Raw genomic sequence first — 15922 nt, 5'->3', positions numbered from 1 at the left:
TATGCTCTACTTCGGTAGGAGTTTCAAAGAGTTTTCCAAAGTGATTATGCTATTAATATTTTACACTCTTGCTAACCATGTATGTGAGTTCTGGTTGCTGGACATCCTTACTAACCCCTGACTTCATACTGATCTTTCTGGTGTGTTTAATGGTATGGCACTGTGGCTTTAATCTGCATTTGCCTCATGGCAAATGAAATTATACACCTTTTCATAGGTTTAACGGCCATTTGGATATTATCTTTTGTAATGTGTCCCTAGTAGTTTTTTTTCTTAAACCAGTCTTTCCATTGAATTATTTGTCTGCATCTTACTAATTTGCAGGACTTGTTTACATTTTCTGGATAAAAGTCTTTTGCGTAATGTATGTACTTGCAAATATCTTTCTCAGCCCTGTGGCATGCCTTTCACTCTCTTACTGGTTTGTTTTGATGAACTGAATTTATTAATTTTAATGCAGTCAAATTTATCATTTTTTAATGATTAGTGTTTTGAGGATCCTATTTAAGAAATCTTTTCCTAGTCAAGGTCATAAAGATATTCTGCTATGTTTTACTCTGAAATGTACATTGTTATACATTTAGGTATAATATCCATAAAGAATTGATATTTATATGTAATGTGGTGTAGGGGTCAAGATGTATTTGTTTACTTTTTAAGATCTTCAAATTGATTACCTAAAAATAATTTTAAAATTCTATATAACATTTCTCTTCCCCAAAGGTAATAACCCTTTCTGACAAGACAACAGTATGTTGAGAGCTCCCAATTAGGGAAGAGGGAAGCAGAAACTATCAGTTATAGAACAGCAGTCATATATACATCCAGATCATTGTGTTAAACAAATGTGTGTGTGTGTGTGTGTGTGTATATACATATATATACACATACATATATATATGTGTGTGTGTATATATATATATATCTCAACCCTATGGGCTGCTAGGTCTTTTTATTCCCATTTTATAGAAGAGAATAATAGAAGAAATGAAGCAATATGCCAATGGTTATACAGTTAAAAATGGAAGTAGAAACGACTGGATTCCAATTTACATCTCATCCGCCTCCAACAACTATGCCTTTTCGCTATTCCATATGCACATAGCAAGGGAAACAAGTAATGAGTATCCACTAGAATTTAGCTTAACACCCACTTTCTCTAAGACAATCAGATGCAGTCTCATGGGCTGGGCACCATCAACTTTGTGCTTCTGACTCTCCCAGATCAATAGGTGGGCAACTGATTGGATTGACTATATCTAATCTGATTTATTTTCTAAAATGGATACAATTAACTGGACTGCCATGGTCTAGTTATTTCTGATATAAAGACAATCCCCGGGACTGAATTATCAAGCCAGAGATGCCTCTCTGATAAATAAATTAATGCTGCATTTTTTCACCAACATTATTTACATTTGAATGAACTTTTCAGATTTTCTCTCAGAAAGAAAAGAAGATCCCATCTATAACTCCGGGACCCCTTTTGCAACATACTGTGAAGGATAATTTCTCTGAAAGTGGCCCTGATGAAAAAGTATCACTTGCCTCATTGTGAAAATCAGAGCTTTATCTTGTGTTTTTCTAAGCCAAGCTATCTTTCCACAAGTGCATTAAGAAGCAATTGCTACTTTATGATCTAACTCCTTTAAGAGAGAGCAGGCTGAGGCATTCAGCCCTGACGTGACGTGGGCTGGTTACAGACAGGCATGTGCATTACACAACACCAGGATTTCTTTGAACCACACTGTAAATCAGGCTGATGCCGCACGCCAGAGATCAAACAGTGCTTCAGCACGTCACAGCTGCTTGCTGGAACACACATTCTCTTTCCATGGTGCTAATATTCTAAACAAACAAATGGATTCTGTCAATCTAATTGATACATTCTGCAAACCATGGCCATCAAAGTTATGTAAATGTATATTGTGCATCTTCCATGTTCAATTAAAGATTAATAAAAATCCATTATCTAACATTTCAATTGCTATATACTAGAGAAACAGAAATAAATCTCTCCAAGGGAAAACAATGTAAACTGTCTTACAAAATTACTAATTATTGATATTTACTTCTTATAAAAGTACACCTGGTGCACAATTATTGGCAATAAAATCTGTGGCATTAATAAATCAACCTCAAAAGAAAAGAAATACTAAATTATTAGATGGAGAACTTGCATATTCATTGGTGACCATTTCTGTGAATATTAAGAGTTTAAGAGACATTCAATATTCTGGTTAATGTTTCTAAACATTGACTTAATTTCAAAATCACGTATAATTAAGTAAAGAAAAATAAAAGATGATAACAATCTAAAGCTCTGCCAGATTTAGACAAAAAGTAGGATGACATAAACAAAGACGCTTAACTATCTAAAGAATAACACCCATCGAAACCTGTGTAGTGAAACTGAGATTCTAGAGAGAAATGCTGAGCCCTAATGGAATAGTATTTGTTGGGAATAAGAAATTCTTCTGCTGTGAATGACTATGGTTGGATGTTGACTTCTTTAGAGCACTCCCATCCCTACCAAAACAGATGGCCGTATAGCATCGGCATTTACCATATAAACTTTATAAGCATGATTTTCAGGTAAGAAACTGAGACTCAGAGAATGACCTGCTGAGGTCACCCAGTCAGTCAGGGCTGCAATCTGAGTAGAGGCTTGTGTCACTCTCAAGACCTGTGCGTTCTCACTCACTGAGAGGCTTCAACAACTCCATCAACATTTATTTGCATTTTTAAATCATTTATTATCTTAGCCTTGAGCCTCTTTAAATATTGCACCACTGCTTGGAAAACAAAACATTAGAAAAGGTATGCCACATCCTTAATGTCACAATGATGGATCATTTCTGGCACCTCAGTGGTTGCAAAACCTATCTACGTACAGTCATAAACATTTATTGAGAAAGCCTGATCTATTCATTCACTCTACAAGTATTTTACTGAGCATCTACTATGTGCCAAGTCCAGTGCAGGACGCTGGGAATCCCACAGTGAGTACAAAACATGCCCACCCCAAAGACCTCACACTGTAGAGCAGAAAACAATGGCAGAAGGAAACAGCACACACTCTGCAGAGGTTCCTAACTCAGTTTGGGATGCACGAGGAGTCTTTTGGAGGTCGGTGACAATATATCTGAGTTTTAAATAAGAGGTGGGAGTTTTGCTGAAGGATAATAAAGGCAGATTATTCTGGGAGGCAGGGACTACGTGTTCAAAATGGAAAGCCTTGAAAAAAGTGCGACTCACTAAAGAAATAAGTGATTTTTTAACCTGACAAGATGTATAGCATTAAAAAATCATGAAAGGTTGCAGATCATGAAATTCTGCTGGCCAGGTATAACTTTCAAATTTATCTGAGGGCCACACGGAGCCACTGAAAGTTGTGAGGCAGAGGAATGACGTGATTGGATTTGGTTTTTCAAAAAGTCGCTGAGAGGGGCGGCCATGAGAGGGGTAAATTTGTAGGCAATGAGGATGGGAGCGAAGTCTAGGAAAACAAGTCAAGAAGTTTTGAACAATGGTGAGGCAGGAAATCGAGGCACAGACATAGCAGGTTGGACCTGGCAGAGACGACAACGGATTACACAGAGCGGACAAGGGCAGCAGCACGAGGAAAGCCTCAGGTCTCTCGTTCAAGTCTCCCAGGAGCTGGAAACCTCCGTGTGTGAAGACTGGGTGTGTAGGAGAAAGGGAGGTTTGGGGAAAGCAGAGGAATTCCAAAGCCGGTTTGAGGAGCTAATGTGAAGTGTGCAGGCGGCTCCACAAAGGGGCTGGAGGGTGCAGGAGGCTGAGCTAACAGTTCAGCTGCAGAGCTCGGTGGTCGTGGGCGTGTGACTGGACAGTCATGTACAGGGGCCCTGTGCGAGGGAGAGGGCATGAAGTGAAGGGCCTGCAAAGTGGTCTCTAGGAGCTGCAAAGACCTGGGCTGCAGAGAATGCAGCGTCTAAGAAGGGATTTAAGGAGGAGCCGTTGAGGGCAGTGGAGTAGCTCAGGCCCAGAAACCAAAGGGATGGGGGAGAATTCTCTCCAGGCAATCAGTTGTAGTGTCTCTTTGCTTATTTATAAGTATTTTTATTACTTAAAATTAACACAGTTTATTTGTTAACATTTGGAAAGTAGAAAACCTCATAATAAGAAAATATAATTTTCCCACAATCTCATCCCTCCAAAATAACCACTTTTCACACTTTTTCACGGCTTTTAATTATACACCTCTATTTGATCTAGAACTACCTTGAAAAAAATACTAAAAGATCTAAGTTAAGAAATAATTTTTTAAAGATTTTTTTTGCTATTGACTATTTATACTTTTATTTATGATATATACTTTTAGTTTTTTGAAAACATGCATTTATGATTTTGATGTTGAATATAGACAAGCAATAAACATTTCCACAGGACTACATGGTAAATGAACTATTTCCTTTCTGTAGGTAATTATTTTTCTGATGGATATTTTTCTATTAATTTTTTTAAAAAATTTGTCTTAAATGCATAAACATCAAAAAATATGCTTTAAAACTTTTGTAGACTGAAACTCAAAGGAAGTCATCTACCAGCTTTTCTAACTCATAAGGTTTGTACTTTTCAAACCAGTATTCAGAGCACCAATTTCAGTACAGTAGTTTCTTGTTGTGCTTTGTGCAATGTACCTATTATTTGGGGTCTTTCATTGTTGTTATTATTTTTTGTTTGTTTTTGCATTTTCCCTACTCTAGTGACCCATCTCTAGGCATTTTTAAGGACAATTTTAAATTATAAATCAGGCATAAAATTAAGTCCTGGCCCATATGTCTTGAGTCTCTAAAAATAGCCTAAAATAGATTCTCGGCTGTCTGTGGCCATCTGCAGCTTTGGGGGCCTTGAGTGTGTTTGGCTGCGTGCAAGAAGACCCTGGGCTTTTCCTTGGCTGGCTCAGGGAGGACAGGTGAGCAGGACCAGAACTAGGGACAGAGGTAGGCCCAGCTGGACTCTCTAACTCGTGAGCAGTTTCTCCGTGTTTTCTGTGTTGCACAACCCTTGGTTGCCTGGAGGTGACATTCACATACTCCAAGAGTGCCGGCAGGGAGAAAACGACCTGTCCACAGGAAGCTGAGTCCACCTCCGTTCTGTGGACACGGAGCCGGGCAGCACAATGGCACAGCGCCCAGCTCTGCGGCTGTGCACGCCTTCTCAGCCAACGGTACTTCTTGTTTAAGGAAAGACAAGTTCTGAACAATTTGTTATGCGGTATCTTTCAGAAAGCTCACCTACCCCTTAAGTTCTTAAATTGCTCCTTGAAATAGCAGGAGCAGAAATAGCTATTAATACAATACTACATTCTCAATTTTAAAATTCTATAATGTTTTGAGTCTGCAGGACTCTGGCTAAATTCCATAGCCATGTCTCAGACAGTGTTTCTCAAATCTGTGTCATCTCTAGACAAAGGCAATTAATTGCGCTAGTCTGTAAGCAGAGGAAGCAATTTTCATCATTTAACAGGCACCAATTGGAATAAACCCTGAGATACATTGAGGCTTTTTTCCTCTATGTGCAAATCAACACACAGTACAAGTTGTTCTCAGCCAGGTACATTTTGCTATGTTCTTTGGAGCAGAATAAATACTGCTAGAAAGGGCCTGGATCACCTCTCCCTGCAGTCCTCAACAAGGAATGCATCCAGGAGCCAAGACCCTTACAAATTAAATGCAACCAACATTTGCACAGGTTTTAGTCTTGTACCTAATAACAACCAACAGCCATTTAGAACAACAATGGGTGCTCCCGTCAGATAAAGTAGGCGGAAAGCCAGCCACCCTGCGCAGGGAACCACAATCACCATCTTTTGTAGCTGTGAATTCAGGTTGAAAAATGAGGAGAAATGTTCTTCTAAAAGTGTCAAATTTACCAAGTTAGTATTTAAAAATATACATCCTCCCCATAACATTTATTCCTACACATTTTTCTTTTGAACACAAAATCCAACGAAGCTTAGGTGTTGCCCACATAATTGTTTGAATTCTGAGTTTTTGAATTCTGGGATTGAAAATTGATTTTAAAATAAAACTATCAGAACAGAATTTGGTCTTCCATTATAAGCAATCTCAGGCTCCAAATAATTTACTCTTTGCAGTTGTGTCATTTAGAAATCCGTGTGGAATACTGTTGAACTGAACTTGTATTTAAATTTGAATATAAGAACCAGAGCCTCATGCAAAGAGCTGCACACTCACATGCACACACAAGGCACACATGCACATGTACACAATTCAAACACACACAAACGCACACACCGGTGCACACACAGTCAGCAGACGCTATTGGGTCATCCATCCTGCTCCTTATCCTGTGCACTTTGCAGTTGTTTTCTTGTTTTCCTCCCTTACCCTGGGGTTTCTTGTAGCCCTCAGCAGCAGTGGTGCTACATGGACTGTCTGGCCTGTGAAGACCTTTCTGTCTGGGACAGTACCATTCTGTCTAGACAGGGAGAGACCATATGTTTTGGTTGTTATTCTCAAGGCCAAAAGTGCTTGTTGCTGCAGAAACCTGGGAGGGTCAAACTAGGATTCAATAACATTGTGTCTGTCCCTTGATTCTGCAGAGCAGTTTTCCCTCTCCCATGGAAGGAAGAGCAAGCCACTGCCGGTATCTGTGAACAAGAGAAGTTTGCTTGCAAATGATGAACGAAATTCTGCCTTGTGTGGAAGGGGAGTGAGCCCAGCCGTCCACAGAGGCACTGCTGCTTTAAAAGCGCTCGGCAGCCCCAGTCCCCAATTAGGCCTGCCGTAAATGTGCGCGCTTTAACCTCAAAAGTCAAATCTTAGATGTGCAGGCTGATTCCAAGAAACATTAAACATCAAATAGAAATATTATAATCCACACGAAGCTTATTACCGTGCAGGTGTGAACCCAGTAGTTCAAAGGTACTTTTCTATTTAATGAAGGGAATTAGTTCAATAAAAGTTTATATGCTGCATGTTTTCCACATTGTGTGTGCATTCTTTGTGTTATGTGTTCTTCTACTTGCTATAATGAAATCTTCAAAGAACTAAAATGCCCCGTAGCTAACAGATTTTCCAGATCAGACACCATGGGACAAATAACTTTTGCGCTTTTTGATTGTACATAGTGAAAGAAATTTTATTTTGTTTTTCATTGTACTCAGACAAAATTCCAGAACTCCATTTCTCAGGCATTTTAAAGGATCTATCAGGAAGAGGAAACAATACCTTGTTCACTTTGAACTAGTCCTAAGTTTCTATGTCAAAGAACTAATATTCCCCAAAAGGTACATTTTTGAAGAGATACTTTGCATTTGTTTGTAAAGAAATCTTACTATATCACATGGTGAACTAAAAATAGAAATCTACTGTGAATTTCTAGTAGAAATCTACTAGAATTCATCTCTTTTCTTAAAAAATACATTTTAAAGAGATGTCTATTTATTTAGAGAAAAAGGGGCAACTATATCCTTTTATGTCTGGAGAATATAAAAAGTATAGCACAATCTATTCTATTGTATCTAATTTATCTTCTACATGTGCAAAATTAGTTTGGAAAAGTCAGACTGGCTCAGCTAGTGGTCCACGTGGATATGTTTAAACACCCATTCTTGCTCCTCAGCTGTAGGAAGCTCTGCACTGCTGGTCCTCACAATTTTCCAATCCCATCAGCTTGGTAAGCAAATCACCAGAGGTTTGAACAAATAATCTATATTTATTAAATATTTGATCCTTATAGAAGTTAGGTTATTTGATTTTCTGGCTTCCATCTGACTGATTAAAACACCACTACTATTATTACTACTAATAATAATACCCAAGATCATGTAGCATCTTAAAAATGATAGAAAAAAATGTAACTTTTTTGTTCAGATCATAATCTTGTTATATATCCTTGTTTCTATCACATCTGAAAAGTAAGCATATTAAATAGCATAATTTTTTTGCACTCTGATGTCATTAAATTGCAATAAATACAAAGCGAACAAGAGAGAAAAAAGTAAGAAAGAAAGAAAGAAAGAATGAGAAATTGAGAGAGAGAGGGGCCATTTAATAACAAATGTTGTACAGGCCACTGAGATCTTCCAAACAGTGAGTCCTTGGGTAGCTGCTATCATTCCTGTCAAACAAAATGAAAGCTTGAGGATCCAGAGCACTTTCTTTCAGAAACTGCCTTTTAATTTGGCACCTCTTATGGTGTCTTGAAAGAAAATATCAATTTAACTGACAGTTTTTGAAAGAAAGTAGGTATCATAATATTTTAAAATTTTCAAATATTAGCTCATGCTCATGACTGTCTTAGAACATGTTGCAGTCAACCTAATCTCACACCCTGAGAAACTGAGGCATAAGGTGGGCTCAAGTTATTTGCATAAAGGCATGGAAACAGAACAAGTCATTTCAGAATCCCAGTGTTAGAGGTCATATAATCTCTTAATCATGCCTTATACACCATAATTTCCACAGTTTATCATGAGATTTCTTTTCTTCCTCCTGTTTTAATAATAAATTTCCCAGGAAATTGCCCAATAACTGCCACATAAGGAAGACAGATGTCCTAAGAAAAGAGCAATTTTATTTTATAAGATATCTTTTAACATATGCATGTAAAGTCTCATAAATTGTCAAAGAGTAGCAACAGTGAATAAAAGGTAGGGCCATAACAGAATTTTTGAAACATGATTCTGCAAAAATATAATATAATCATGTGTGTGTCTAAAGATCAAAATTTCTCAAAGAATGTTGAGTGTGGAGTATTGATGGGTAATGTGCTTTTTAGACTCTCCTGTTTTCCCCAAGTTCAACGTCTCTAACTCTAGCTTTCTGTTACCCCATATGACTCTGATCACTTTGGAAAAAAATTCTGCTTTCCCCCCTGCTTTATAAAAGCAAATGATACTCCTCATGAAAATTTTATAAAAAAAAGGAAATATAAAAGAAGTAAGTAAGAATTTCTCACAACACCATCACCTGGATAGAATCAATGTTAATTTGCCTTATGTATTTCAAGCTATTTTTTTCCTATGCAAGAGAAATAAGAAGAATATATTGAAAACTGCATAAATATAAATTCGTTGATTTCTTTCATTTTCATTTATGAGATAGTGTCTGTAGGTATCTTAAATACACAGCTGCCTTGAGGAAATGAAGATTTTATATCACAGATACCCAGAGAAAGATTCAGCTTCTGACATTCAAACCTGGATTTTTTTCCCCCAGAAGATACGCTGAGAAAGACAAGGATGTTGTTTGTTTTGATCTCAGGCTCAGAGTGTCAGTCAATCACACGTCTCAGTGCATGGGACATTTTCGTCATTGTTCTGAGCTGAGAACCAATTTTCTAAATTCTGCCATTTCTTCCTTACCCTATCAAAGTGTCGTCTGTCCAGGACGCAGGCCACGGGAATCAGGGAACAGAGCGTGGCAGAGAGTGTGGCTGGCTGCTCACCCAGGCACCCACCTGCCCCTCCCCAGGACTGGCAGCGCCCCTCTCTCAGCCCTCCCAGCTTCACGGCTGTGCCCTTCTCCAGTACTGGAAACCACTCCCTCCTCTCAGCCTGTCATGGCGGGAAGCACAGAGGCTTTCCCAGTTGCTAGCCCCACACTCGCTTTCCATACTTTGGTAGTTTTTCCCAACCAACAGGTTTCAAACCCATGTTTGAAAATACCTGCTCTATAGCTGTTCCTCGATTGGCTGTATGAGAAGATCCTGCTGGACACAGGGCAGACATGTCAGTCCCGATTGCCCCTACAAAATGCAAACCCCTAAGGGGGGACAACGGAATAGAAAAGTGGGGGACATCAAAGAGAGAAAGACCCTTGTCCTCTCCATGAAGGAAGAGATCTCTTGGGAAAGACCTGCGTGTACAGTTACCTTGGTCAACTTGACCTAGTTAAGAAAGGGAAGGATGGGACTCAGGCCACCATGGTGTCAGTTTTCACTCCCAAGCTCTCCTGGGTCCTCAATCCCCACTTCAGTGTGGCACGGCTGCCCTGACTATGTGTCCGTCTGCCTACCTGTCTATCATCTATTTATCTATCTAACTGTGCTTAATCTATCTCTCTATCCTTCTATCTATTCATCAACACACAATATTTAAGTATAGTATATATTGTAACCAGCATGGCTATCATGGAACCTTGAATTCTGTCTTTTCACCACAAATTGTGAACCTTTTCCTTGTATTATATAATGGCTATAGGCTGGTCCAGTTTTAATTTGTTAGATAGCATAGTTATGATCAAGTTCACAGCCTTATTAGCATACATGGTTACTTTGCTTAGAAGATATGGATAGAGAGCTTCTTTTAAAAAATGTCAATCTCTAGAACATTCAGAGGAGTCCAAAAAGCTCTGAAAGCCCCAAATAGCTACCAGGAGGTCTGAGCAACTGCCTTTTCTCTCTCCCAGGGATGTAACACCTATCAAAGTAGCAAGACTCATCTTAGCACATCCACCTAATGGGGACATACTTATTAACAAAATGCATTTGAACACTTTCAACTTATTTTTATCTTTGGATGATTGTTCTTTTGGGGCTCTTGGTCTAGTGTGAACTTATTATATGTATAAACCCCCACCAAGCCCTCCAAAAGCATGCCATAAAATAATTTAGAAACACAATTTTTGTTGCTTGTATGGCAAGCTTTATACAAATACACTGCGTTTGTATGTAAATAAAAATCTTTACTACACACACGTGTGTGTGTGTGTGTGTGTGTGTGTGTGTGTGTATCTGTTTATCTGCATGCCACTCTGATTATTTCCTTAGGCCTGGTGTCCAGAAGTGTGACATAGACAAATAGTGAAACACTGTTTAGTCTGTCAAAGTATATATATATAAAAAAGCTGTTTTCTAAAAGAACATATCATTATGAAGTCCCAATGCACCCACAATATATATTCTTCCCACTCTAATTTATTTTTGTTTTTAACTTTTCACTTTTAAATAAGTAATTACTGAGTTTTTAAAAAGTTTGAAAAATAATAATATCCTTCTCCCCAGTTCTGCCAGTGGTAACATCTTATAAAGCCACGGTACAGGTATAAACATTAGAAAAAAAAAAATAACATGGGTACAATCCTGCTACTATTGGATCTACATACTTCCTCAAATTTTACCAATTGTTCCATTGATGTCCATTTTCTGGTCCAGGATACAATTAAAAATCGCACGTTGATTGCATTTAGTTGCTAGGTCACATTAATCTCCTTTAGTCTAGATAGTGCCTCAATCTGTCTTTGGGACCTTGATTCCATTCTTGGACAGCTATTTTACACAAGGTCCCTTGTTTAAGTTTGCCTGGCGTTTCCTCAAGGATGAGTTTCAGTTTCATGCTGGTGATGGAAGAGATGCATTCCTAACACATCGCACCACCACTAGTGATGGTGACGTTGGTGCTGTGCTTTCTCTCTTGTTTTTCTGCTGATGGAGAAATCTGTATTGGCAGTAGAGTTCCAATTAAAATGTGGAGAAAGAATGATGGAAACAGGAAACCGCCAGTTGGCAGACACCATAGGTGGTGGTGTCTACTAGGCTTCTCCACATTTTCAGTAGAATTCCGATTAATACACACAGAAAGAAGGATAAAAATAGAAAGTCCCATTCAGCAAACACCACAGCAATCATTGTTTCAGGCAGAAATCAACACTGGATGCTAAAAGTAGTACCCAAAATAGGAGAGGCACAGTATTTACATATCTCAAATTATCTTCCTACATTAATTAAAAAGGGAAAAATAGCAACTTTACAACAGTCAAACATAGCATATTTTTAAATGCATCCTTAGTGGGGAAAAAAGTCATTAACATGATAAACAAAGTTGTTTAATTTGAAAACAGAGACAGATATGTTTAACATGTGTACTGATCCTACAGGGTTTTCCCATTATAAGTTGTCCATTCACATGCTTTGCAAACTTTTCTACTGGAAGTTTTATTGTTTTATTTATTGATTTATACTCTGCTTATATGCATGAAGTTCATTAATCTATTGTTTGTCATATTTGTTGCTGTTTTCCCTAGGTTGTTTTCCTTTTTATATTGTTTACGCTGATCTATGAAATGCAGAAGTTTTATGTAGTTGATGGCATTGATGGTTCCCATCATGCTCTCTTCTACTGCTTTTGTGCTTATAAAATTCTTCACCATATTTGAGAACAGAAAGACATTCTCTCTGCGTTTTCCATGCATCTGTTCTGTTTTCTTCTCAAAGGATAATATATTGTTTCACAAAAATGTAATGTACAATCCTTCTGTTTTTCACAATTTTGTGATGCTCCTTTTACCCTTTAATATTTCCAAAGTATGTAAATGTGTTTCTAATTCATCTATTTACTTCATGGATCCATTCACCAGGCCCAAAGTGACCTGTCTATTGAAGCTTTATGTCTCAACAAAAATGCCCCTCATTACTCTGCCTTCCCAAAATTTTACTCTTTAATTTCATATGGTTGATCTTCCTGGCAAACTTCAGAATTACTAGGCCAGTAAGTCCCATTCCCCAAATTCTGCATGGGCATTTTGATGGAAATGGCACTAAACCTTCAATATAATCTAGTTTTGAAGGGAAAGAAGATTCTTATAATATTCAGTTTTCTGAATTTTCAGCTCTCATTCATTTAAGTTTTCTTTAGGTCCCTTTGAGGAAAATGGGACCCGATCAAATTAAAAAGCTTCTGCACAGCCAAAGAAACTGTCAAGAGAGCAAACAGACAACCCACAGAATGGGAGAAAATTTTCACAAGCTATACATCCGATAAAGGGATGACAACTAGAATTTATTTAGAACTCAGGAAAATCAGCAAGGAAACATCAAACAACCCTATCAAAAAGTGGGCAAAGGACATGACAGAAATTTTTCAAAAGAAGACAGAATAATGACCAACCAACAAATGAAAAAATGCTCAACATCTCTAATTATCAGGGAAATGCAAATCAAAACTGTAATGAGATATCACTTATCTCCAGTAAGAATGGCCTTTATCAAAAAGTCCTCAAACAATAAATGTTGGAGTGGATGCAGAGAGATAGGAACACTCCTACACTGCTGATAGGACTGCAAACTAGTTCAACCTCTGTGGAAACCAATATGAAGATACCTTAAAGCAATACAAGTAGATCTACCATTTGATCCAGCAATTCCACTCCTGGGCATCTACCCAAAAGATCAAAAGTCACTTTGGGAAAAAGACACCTGCACTCGAATGTTTATAGCAGCACAATTTACAATTGCAAAGCTGTGGAAACAACCCAAGTGCCCATCAATACATGAGTGGATTAATAAAATGTGGTATATGTATACCATGGAGTACTATTCAGCCTTAAGAAACAATGGTGATATAGCACCTCTTGTATTTTCCTGGATAGAGCCAGAACCCATTCTATTAAGTGAAGTGTCTCAAGAATGGAAAAACAAGTACCACATGTACTCATCAGCAAGTTGGTATTAACGGATCAACTCCTAAGTGAACATATAGGAATAACATTTATCGGGTGTCGGGCAGGTGGGAGGGGGAGGAGGGGATGGATATATACAAACATAATGAGTGAGATGTGCAACGTTTAGGGGATGGTCATGCTTGAAGCTCTGACTTGAGGGAGTTGGGAGGGCATGGGCAATATATGTAACCTTAACATTTGTAACCTTAACATATCGCCATAATATGCTGAAATAAAAAAAATTTGATTAATGGTATGATAATATAAAATACATTCATATATTTTATATATTAATTAATTTAATATATATGCCTCAAAAGTAAAAATATACCCTCCTTTATCCACTAACTAACTGAATTAAATTACACATATTTAAAAAATGTTTATCATGTGATATGCTTAGTGCAACTTTCTCTAAAATTATCATAATAGTTTCCAAACTACTTGTTGATATTTTAAAAATTGTTTCTGAAACCTTTTTGATACTACTATCACCAGCTAAATTATGACCCCGTCAATGTCATGATTTGACTAAGGTAATTGTATCAAAGTCTTCCAAAGGCTATTCATTGATCAATAGTCATCAGATAACTTGTAGTTTAAGTAAAGAATTTATGGCATTATTGATTATCCATTGCACTGCTGAATGCTCTCTTAGATTATTTTGCACAAAGAGCAATTATACTCAAAATGTTTGCTAGTCTCAGTATACAGTCTGATATTCATATATATCAATTATCTCTGTATCAAAGACCTGTATCAGAGGTTCCTTATTGGCATGTTCTATTCCTTTGTTGACTTAATTTTATTAATTAGATCACTTTTAATGGAAGGAGATTTGCAAGATTAGACCAGCCTTAATAATTGAAAACATGTCTTTATCGTTAAACCAAAGAGAACAGCATATTTTTCAGAATGAGCTCTATTAAAGTCGGATTTCAAAAAGAATTATTTTCTAATGTCTTTCCCACTTAATTGCAATGAAAGTGAATATACAAATGTTGTTATAATTTTCAAACTGTTTTTGCAACCTTAGCAATACTGACTAAGCCACTATGCCACTACTGACATCTAAATATTCTTCCAGTTTTCCTTATTTTAATATCTATCTCTTCAGATATATGATTTAACTTTTCTGGTGTTTATTTGACACAATGGTAAAATATGAGATTTATTGGAACTAAAGGTGAAGTGATTTATGTAATTTATATCTTTCATAGCACATCTACAGGTAGGTATTGTGATTTAGATGTTGCCAAGTTTAAATATGTACAAATGTTTCTGAACTTTAGCTGAAACTTTGGACTTTCTGCATAGATTTGTCCTAATATAATCTGTACATAATCTGATAAAATTTTATTGTAAATTTTCTCTTTAAAGTATTTTTCTCATGTACCAATAATAAAGTTTAATTTTTTTTCAGATACCATTCCTTGCAGGTCCCTGAGATTTCCAAAAACCATTACTAGCTTCAAAAATATTTAATTTCACATTTTAAATAAATTATTAAAACAGTTTTACCTGAAAACTTACCAAAAATAGTAATTGAAATTTCACTGACCTGATTTTTAAGTTTTAAGTTACTATTTTATTTGAATAGATAAAAGTTTTGTGATAACAATATTTAAAAATCTAATTTTCAATATAAAATCATATTGATCTAAATTTTTTTAAAGTTTGATTTAACATTTAGTGTCTAAAATGTTCAATATTTTCTAACTATTAAGTAGTTTTTAAAATTCTGGTAGTACATTCTAAATATCTTCATTTGCTTTGTCAACATTCTTTTGATAAAAACTTTCGTAAGTTTTTATTTTTTAAATGCTTTATAGTATCAAAATGATTCATAATGCTATCTTAATTTTCACTTTAATGATGATGAAAAAAGTTCTTTATTTGAACCATAAAAATGAATTGTATGTGACTGCTATGAAATAAAAGTTCAGCACTTTCCACTTTTAATGATTAAAAATTGCAGCAACATTTGCATTCAGATTTTATACCAGAGGCCATAATAAAAACACTTTTTTTTTTTTTGAAAACACTCATTGCTTTTACAAATGCAAATTATTTATGCTGATTCTCACACCATCAAAAGATATTCCAGGCTTTTCTAGGTTTTATACACTATCAGTAGATATTTCAGAATATATTTAACTATTAAATATTTTCCTTATTCTTTTTGCAATGCAGAAGATTCATGTACATAGTGTAATATTTAAAGAGAATGTTTTTAAAAATCATTTAAATATTGTCATCACTTCATCCTGGGTTTTAAAAAGTATTTTTATATATTAAAACAAATGCTCCCTACCCACGTGCAAGTCATATTGCCTTCTTGCTAGTTCTTAACCCTTTCATTGAATATACATTTTAGAATCAGCGTCTCAAGTCTCTTTATAAATCTTCTCTATGATCATGTCATATTCCTATATGTCTTAATAAAATCTTATAATCTTCTTCATAAAGGACTTTTCACATTTTAGTTA

This window comes from Microcebus murinus, chromosome 13 (assembly GCF_040939455.1).
Source record: "Microcebus murinus isolate Inina chromosome 13, M.murinus_Inina_mat1.0, whole genome shotgun sequence".
Lineage (NCBI taxonomy): Eukaryota > Metazoa > Chordata > Mammalia > Primates > Cheirogaleidae > Microcebus > Microcebus murinus.
The sequence above is the reverse complement of the archived record's forward strand: the minus strand, read 5'-3'. Positions refer to the sequence as shown.